Here is a 9,084-nt window from a genome sequence, read left to right as displayed (position 1 = left end):
TGCCGCTCCTCCCGAACACAAGACACGACGAAGGAGAGATTGTCCCGAGACGCCACACATTTCTACAAGACAAAAGAGACCCGAATGACCATATGTGACCCCACTGACCTGATGTACCTACCAAAGACTCCACCAACCGAAGAAACCGCTACACTTCAAGACATCCTCCCCTGCCTATGTCATGCGGTGCATGCCTTGGCCTCCGCCATTGAGTTGTAGCAACGTGTGGCCCGAGAGTGTCCTGGGCCAAGGTTAATTGGGAATTATTGTGCCGGCAAGCCGCTCTATACTTCCTTCTTCCTCTTCTTCTTCAATCATCCAGACAGGCCCAACATGGAATCATCAACATCGGTAAACTTCCTCGTCCACGATCGGGGTGATCGCTTGGTGGCCCCGGGTCATATTACGTACGATCAAGGAAAAAGAAGGGGGCAGTGGCACGGACAGGAGCGCTCGGGCAGGCCCGGCAACAATTCATTAAACATCTCCCTGTCATCGAACACGTCTCTGTCCTCTGTTCTCCTGTTATCCTGTTTTCTGTTCTCCTGTTATTTCTCCTGTTCTCTGCATAAAATAAATATTTTAGCAAATTTCTTTCCTCGTGTAATACAGTGGCATACTTGTGCGATTGAACATATTTACCAGCTACCATTCCGAGAGATGAGATTGCTGAACATGCAAGATGCAAATATAAATATATTTTAGCCGAGTAAAAATAACGCCTGAATTGATTAAGAGCTGGGAGAACACTGCTTGCAATGAATTAGCTGGGTGTTTTATTTTAGAAACTCATTAAGTGTTTTAATGCAAGACAAAGACCCTAGATTATGCAAAAAATTCAGTAGCCCTATACGGTTCCTTCTTCAACACCTACGCGGACACCTACCCGAAACACACCTGCTCAATGTGCACAAAAAATGATACACTATTGCACTAGGCAAAAAAACCTCGAGATTAGCGTTTCAGACACAAAGTACCTTTAAACGGTAAAGCAGGTACAGGCTTCAGGCTATCATGAGAAGAGGCGAGGAAAGATTGCCCTTAAAAAAAAATTAGTCGCACAGTGGAGGAGCCGGGGTTCGAACCCGGGACTTCTCGCATGCAAAGCGAGCGCTCTACCTCTGAGCTACACCCCCGCTTCGAACGCACAGTTTTCAACAAATTATGTGCATAAAAGTATCTATAAATTACCTAATTATTGATACTGAAGTTACTGTCATGAACTACAACTACAGTGAATTTTACGTACAGTCGGCTGAAAAAAAATTTGCATCGCAGGGAAAAATTGAGAAAACGTCCTTGATGCAGAGTACGAAATAACACAAACGTTTGCATAAAAGGTAGCATAAAGGGGAGGTTGGAACGAGACCACTTGTTGCCATATGCATAAGGTGGCTCAAAATTTGAAGACGGTCGCTACCAAACACGGTGTCAGGATGGTCTTCTGCGCCCCAACCCTTTCCGAAATTGGCTGGCATGTACGTACGAGTCACGAACGATGTCAATAGAAATCAAAGCTGCACAAAAATCTTTTCAAATTCTCCGTCAAGTATGTGACCGGAGTTATTTACCAAATCCCCTTAACCTGTGGCAAGGTATACATCGGCCAAACTCGCCGATGTGTGAAAGATAGGGCTGCAGAGCATAAGCGTTCTCTGAAAAATAGTCTGAATTCACATCTACCGGTCCATTGCCAATCGTGCGACTTCAAGACAAAGTGCGAACCAAAGCTCGCAGAAATTACGATCTTCGGCAGCAGCACGGACACTTTTGCCCACGTGTTGCTTGAAGCCTCTTGTATAAAAAGGCTAGGCTCGGAATACATCATAGAATCACCTGTACACGATTTAAAAGTGAAAGCCTTCTTTTGAATTTTTTAAGAGATTGAAGGCCTAAACTGGTGTACATATGTTGCCGACGGTGACGGGACATTTGTTTTTTGAGGAAGTAGTTTCGATGTTGTGTTGTTTCGAAAAAGAAGTTGCAGCCAGCGCCGGTCGTGCGCGTCTAATTCATAGCGCTGTTAGCGCTGTGAGCCAAGCATTTAGTTGCACTAGATTTTGGCTGAAGGAAGGCGCCTAAAACTTTTGATTGGACGCCATAGAATTGTGGACATCTATATCTAACCAGATCAATATCATTTTCTCATTTTTTATTGATTATGTTTTACCGACTGACTTAATGTGCCGGGAATTCCAGCCTAGGCGGCGGCCGCGTAAGCCTTGAACCACGCATGGAGCGTCACGGAAGTGCTTCTTGGAACATATTAGTCGACAACATCCAGCCTTCATGCACCTCAGATGAGGGGTGGGTAAATCTGATCTAGCTACCTACACGTTATCCCCCGTGCACTTTGAGTGGGCCGAGGTGGTTTCAGCTGCCTGGCTTTGCTCAGTAACTGACAGCCAGCGGTCGGTATGGGTTCAGCCGGCGCCCATACTGAGGGGTGGCCAATCTCCAGGGGGTCCTCAGCGTACCCCCTTGGCATTGCCAGTATGCCCTGCACACTTTAGCTCATTGCCGGAAGCGGCGGCAGGTCCGGAGTGGGTCTGGACGGGGCGCGTGTAATCTGGAATTTCAGTCCAGTGTTCGGCAGGCCAAGGGAATGCCCTACCCGCTGCCAAGGGAACGACAGCGTAGCTGCTGAGTACGCAAGGAAACGCAGCTAGCTAACTTCTGATGCAGGGCTCTCATTCGGTATCCAGGTTGGCCGGCAGGCCGAAAGAAAGCCCTGCCTGCTGCCGAGGGAAAGGCGGCAGCATATATAAGGCAACATAATATGCGAAAACGGCAGCCCACTTAAGTTAGGCAGCGTTATAATATTCCAGGTGCCTATGAAGCGCACCAATACGACTTAATTCAAAGATTTGAGAATGTGCAACGCAAAGCAGCCACATTTATCTGATCGAAATATGCTTTCAATTAATATAAGTTCAGTTCAGTTCAGTCGTTCAGTCGTGTCCGACTCTTCGTGACCCTATTGACCATGTCACGCCACGCTTTCCGGTCTCTCACTATTTTCCTAACATCACATAATTTCATCTGCAGTGCCTCGAGGATGCCATCTAACCATCGCGTTCGCTGCCTACCCCTTCTCCGGCGACCCTCAACCTTTCCCAACATCAAATCTTTCTCCAGCGACTCCTCTCTTCTCATCAGATGACCAAAGTAGCTGAGCTTTAACTTTAGAATTTGAGCCTCCAAAGAGCAGTCAGGGTTTATGGCCGACAATATTGACTGATTTGATCTTCTGGCAGTCCAAGGAACTCTCAGGAGTCTTCGCCAGCACCACAATTCAAACGCGTCAATTCTTCGGCGGTCAGCCTTTTTCACAGTCCAACTCTCGCATCCATACATCACAACTGGAAAGACCATAGCACGAGTTATACGGATCTTGGTTGGCAGACTAATGTCTCTGCTCTTTACTAGGCGGTCAAGGCTAACCATTGCTCTCTTTCCCAGAAGCAGGCGTCTCCTAATTTCATGGCTGCAGTCTCCTTCCGAGGTAATCTTGGAGCCCAAGAAGAGAAAATCTGTCACAGCTTCCACTTCTTGTCCCTTGATGCTCCAGGACTTGATAGGGCAAGACGCCATGATCTTTGTCTTTTTAATGTTCAGTTTAAGCCCAAACTTATCACTCTCTTCTTGTACGCGCATCAGAAGTCTCTTGAGTTCCGCTTCACTTTCTGCCATTAAAGTGGTATCATCCGCATATCTAAGGTTGTTGATACGTTTTCCAGCAATGTTCACTCCAGCTGAAGACTCGTCCAGACCAGCCTTCCTCATGATGCACTCTGCATATAGGTTAAATAGGCAGGGCGACAGTATGCAGCCTTGCCTCACTCCTTTCTCAATCGGAAACCAATCAGTAAGACCATGCCCAGTTCTGACTGTGGCCTCTTGCCCTTCATACAGGTTCCTGAGGAGACAGATGAGGTGAATTGGAACTCCCATCTCTTGGAAAGCTTGCCACAATCTGCTGTGATCTACGCAGTCAAACGCTTTCGCATAGTCAATAAAGCAGAAGTAGATGGGTTTCTGGAACTCTCTTGCTTTTTCCATGATCCAGCGAAGGTTGGCAACTTGGTCTCTAGTTCCTCTGCCCTTGCGAAACCCAGCTTGCACGTCCGGAAGCTCCCGATCCACATGACTGCTGCAGCCTACCTTGGAGGATTTTCAACATCACCTTGCTAGCATGCGAAATAAGCGCGATCGTGCGGTAGTTGGAACAATCTTTGGCACTGCCTTTCTTCGGAGTGGGGATGTAAACTGACCTCCTCCAATCCTGTGGCCACTGCAGGGTTGTCCAAATCTTCTGACATAATGTATGCAGAATGTTAACAGCGTCATGGTTGAGGTTTTGAAGCAACTCAGCTGGAATTGTATCAATTCCGCTAGCTTTGTTCTTAGCAAGGCTGGCTAAGGCCCATTCAACTTCACTCTTCAGGATGCCCGGCTCGAGATCAGTGACCACAACCGTCTTACGTTGGGTTTGCACATTCGGGTCCTTCTTGTACAGTTCTTCTGTGTATTCCTGCCACCTCTTCTTTATCTCTGCGGCTTCAGTGAGGTCCTTGCGTCGTTTGTCCTTTATCACGCCCATCTTAGCACAGAAGCTTCCTTTGATATCTTTGATTGTCTTATACAGAGCTCTTGTGTTCCTTAATTGGCTGTTGTCCTCAACTGCTTGGCACTGTATGTTCAGGAAGGCATTCTTATCTCTCCTTGCTATTTTCTGAAAATCCGCATTGAGAACCTTGTATCTTTCTCTTTCCCCCATAACTTTTGCCATCCTCCTTTCCTCAGCTATTTGCAAAGCCTCTTCAGATAACCATTTTGCTTTCTTGCATTTCTTTTGCTTTGGAACTACCCTAGTAGCAACTTCTTGTATTATATCACGAACATCAGTCCACATCTCTTCGGGCTCTTTGTCTTCTAGATCTAATTCTTGAAATCGATTCCTCACTTCATAATATAAGAGGAATGCCCAATTGGCTACAGCTACCCTTTTTAGTATATCCTGAAAAGTGTTTGATAACGCATCTTCTTCTTTAAAGTCGAAGAATTGTACAATATTCAGAAAATAAAGTATTTGTTTTAATAAAAACAAGAAACCTAAGAAGGACTGATTATAATTACAACATTCGCTCTTGCACATAATTGCATACGCCCAGTCTTTTCCCCCGTACAAGGGCTTGACGAATTTTCACCGCTTGCTCTTCCAGTGTTGTAATTTTAAAAAGCAACCAAGGACCTGTGAAATTAATCTTGCATATGCAGCAATGTTTATTTATGATTATGGTTTGGTTTTTGGCTTCTTGTTGATCTTCAAACCTTGAAGTTTTTTGTGACAAGGTTAGTATCTGCTTCTCCAGAAACGGTTCTACAGGCCAGCACTGTTTAAAAATAAACAAATAAATAAATTTTGAGAGCGTACACTCCATTTATATTTCTTCAGTGCAGGCAAAGCATCAAACTCTGACACGCTTCTGTTGAGAAGTATTTTATTTCATTGGTCTAGCTATACAAGTATAATGATTTAATCTAACTGTGTGTAGTCTGTGGCTGCGAGTATAAGGCTGATGCTGCTTTTCCGAATGCGTCAGTACGGAACATATGTGTGGGGAGGCTGCTGCCGATAGGGCAACATGGCTGAGGCTGTCAGGACTTCCGGCACAAATTTTGACTCGGCGTGGTAGCGAGCGACTAAGTGTTTCAGTTCGGTGCCGGCGAACGTGCAGGGGAAAATACCTCAGGATAAGGTGAAGGTGAAGAACCCGGCGTAGCCGTCGAGGATGAAGAAGATATACGATATCTGTAAAAATCAGGCAGCGAATACCCATGGGAAGGAAGAGGCAAATCCGATTCGGGCCAAGAATGAGGACGCGGCAAAGTATTATGTCGGTATCGTTCAAGCGTAACACTGTGAGACGACGAAGCATGAGGGCTGGTCAGACTATTTTGATACCCAGCACTATCAGGTGGTGAGAAGTCAGGTCCTTGCGTCTGAAGTGATGGGTAATCCCAACTCCACGTAGAAGACGACGAAGATACGCGATATCGCTTGAAATCAGGCAGCGAATATCCAGGCGAAGGAATAGGTAAGCCAGTCTCTGGCCATGAATTAGAACGCGGCAACTTACTTGGCCGAATACTGGTTTCAGACGCAGCACTATGAAACGATGTAGTACGAGGCCTGGTCAGGGAATTTTGATACTCCGCAATATAAGATGGCGGAGAACCAGGCGGAGAATGAGCAGGAAAGAAATGTCTTGGCGATGAATGGGCGGGCATAGGACTGTGTAGTCTTTTTCTGGTGCCCATGTTTTGGCTAGGAGGTCCTGGTGGGGAATCTGTAGGATGTGAGAATTCATTGCATAAATAAGAAATATGAACTTGCTAATATGAAAACAACGCAGCCAATAATATTACAGAATAGTAGACAAAGCAATTTATTCATAGGGTGGAAGTCGGACAACTGTACATTATTTGTCCTTAGTACCAAAATTAATTGCTACTGCTAATGCTGATGCAACTTCTTAGTTCTGTAGAAAAAGGAAGCTTCTAGAAATTGAGAAACTTATGCTGCGGCAGAGCTTATTTCTTACTTCACAGCCTCGAATTTTGTACTGTAACTTAGGTTCTGTCTTCTGAATGCGAAGAACTCGATATTTCTAGTCAAAAGATTTTTTACGGCGCAAATCAGTGCACTCGATAAAGCTAAGTTTGGAAGTTTAGTAAGCAGATGAGTGAACATCATCTTTTAGGTTTGTTATGGAACTGTATCGAAGCAGCAGAGACCAGCAAGATCTCATAAATAGGGAGGTTGCCTCTGCATTCTAAATTTCAATAATGAAACGATGTTGACTTTCAGTTACAGAGTTCTTTTACCTGTGAATACCAAGTGTGTATGTTTACTGCAATATATATACAAATTTGTGCCCGAAGCATTTTATCGACGCATCCCGGCCTCAACGGGTGCTTTCGAAGGACTCGAAAATCAACGTATCCTTATGCTAGATGCGATATCAGCGCACTTTAGAGAACACCAGGTGGCCACAATTTGCGGAGTACTTCCATACGGCGTCCGTAATAGCCTGAGTCACTTTGGGACATTAAACCCCACAAACCAAACCAAACAAAAGTTTAAATTTTGGTGCCTCTAATCGCCTCAGTCGGTATGGAACGTTAAACCCCACAAACCATACCAAGCCAATTTTACATATTCGTAACGAAAATTGTTCAACAGGGTACGTTATCTGCAATATCATCAAGCTATCAGGACCGGGCGAATCTTGAATATTGCTTTCAAAAAGTTGTTTTAGAAGTCGCTATTTTCTCCTTGAGAAAAAAGGGGAAACAAACATATGCTTCATATGCACCCGCACCACATTTAAAAGCCTGACCGGATGGATACGGGGCTATGTCGCTGGCACCACCCAAGCTTACTCGATTGAGTCTTACAATTGTACCATCATTTTTCTCGTTGCGCCTAAATATGTCCATGCTTAAAAACGCGAGTGCCCCAGGGAAAGCCTCTTGAGCTCTAAGTGCTTTCCAAGTACGTAACATCGACGTTCCTGATCCTGGGAGCCCTTGAACATGTTTTGAGCTATACATTTGAGGAATACATTTACTGCATATATATTCACCCTTTTTACTCAAGTTGTTCCTTCTGGCTGCTCACCCACCATGTCCAGGGCTCGCTTCGTTTAATAAATCTCAGTCACATAAGGTGTCGGCTTAAGACGTCGAAGTAATAAATTTCTAATTGTTACTTTTCCGGCGTCACAATTACTGTCCTTGCAAATAGCAGAATTTTTTACAATGAGGTTTAATATTACTACGAAAGCTACACCCATTTTATAGCTTGGAATAAGGCCACAAATGCTGCACAAATTGAATTACCCGCCTCAAAGTCTTGGGACAAAATGTTTTTATTTCCAAAGAACGTGACATACCAGACATAGCAGTGCCGTCATGAATTGAGAATTATTGCGAACAGATTTGTAAGTTCTTCTGCGCAATCACCTCTGGGAGCACAAAAGAACAGCGCGTGCAAAACGGCACGCGTCACAGCGGCAGGAAAATTCAGCGCTATGGCAAAAGAGCGCAGTGAAATAACAGCGTGCCAACGAAACATCAGCATGCGCAAAAGCAGTATACCGGAAACAACAGCACAACCAATAAACAGTGCCCGGAAAAATCTGCAGAGCAACAAGACTGCACAGGGAAGGAATAGCAAGACGAAACAATAGGAGAGCTCAGAACGGCGCTGCGCTTCGGTAACAGTGAAATATTTCTGTCATAACCACGAACAATCTATGACGAGCCATACAATAACGGTATTTAGTGTGAGATAAAGTTCAGAACAGTTCAGTCGTTCAGTCGTGTCCAGTTCTTCATCACCCTATGGAACATATCACGCCACGCTTTCCGGTATCTCACTATCTTCCTAACATCACATAACTTCATCTGCAGTGTATCGAGGATACCATCTAACCATCGCGTTCGCTGCCTCTCCCTTCTCCAGCGACCCTCAACCTTTCCCAATATCAAATCTTTCTCCAGCAACTCCTCTCTTCTCATCAGATGACCAAAGTAGCTGAGCGTTAACTTTAGAATTTCACCCTCCAGTGAGCAGTCAGGGTTTATGGTCGACAGTATCGACTGATGTGATCTTCTGACCATCCAAGCAACTCTCAAGAGTCTCCGCCAGCACCACAATTCAAACGCGTCAATTATTCCGAGGTCAGCCTTCTTCACAGTACAACTCTCGCATCAATACATCGCAGCTGGAAAGACCATAGCACGCGTTATACGGATCTTGGTTGGCGGTGTAATGTCTCTGCTCTTTACTAGGCGGTCAAGGCTAGCCATGGCTCTCTTTCCCAGAAGCAGGCGTCTCCTAATTTCATGGCTGCAGTCTCCTTCCAGGGTAATCTTGGAGCCCTAGAAGAGAACATCTGTCACAGTTTTCACATCTTCCCCTGGATGCTCCAGGACTTGTTAGGGCCAGACGCCACGATCTTTGTCTTTTCAATGTTTAGTTTAAGCCCGAACTTCTCACTCTCTTCTTGTACG

The 9,084-nt window shown here is 45.2% G+C and overlaps 1 non-coding gene across 1 annotated transcript; it reads right to left on the bottom strand.

The window, feature by feature from the left end:
• Nucleotides 1-1,064: 1,064 nt before the first annotated feature.
• TRNAA-UGC (transfer RNA alanine (anticodon UGC)) lies at nucleotides 1,065-1,136 on the bottom strand. Its single transcript has one exon. It is a non-coding gene; the product is annotated as a tRNA-Ala (tRNA).
• Nucleotides 1,137-9,084: the final 7,948 nt, after the last annotated feature.

This window comes from Amblyomma maculatum, chromosome 8 (assembly GCF_055883805.1).
Source record: "Amblyomma maculatum isolate TAMU_Amacu chromosome 8, ASM5588380v1, whole genome shotgun sequence".
NCBI lineage: Eukaryota > Metazoa > Arthropoda > Arachnida > Ixodida > Ixodidae > Amblyomma > Amblyomma maculatum.
Note: the sequence above shows the minus strand (reverse complement) of the source record. Positions and strands in the feature narration are given on the sequence as shown.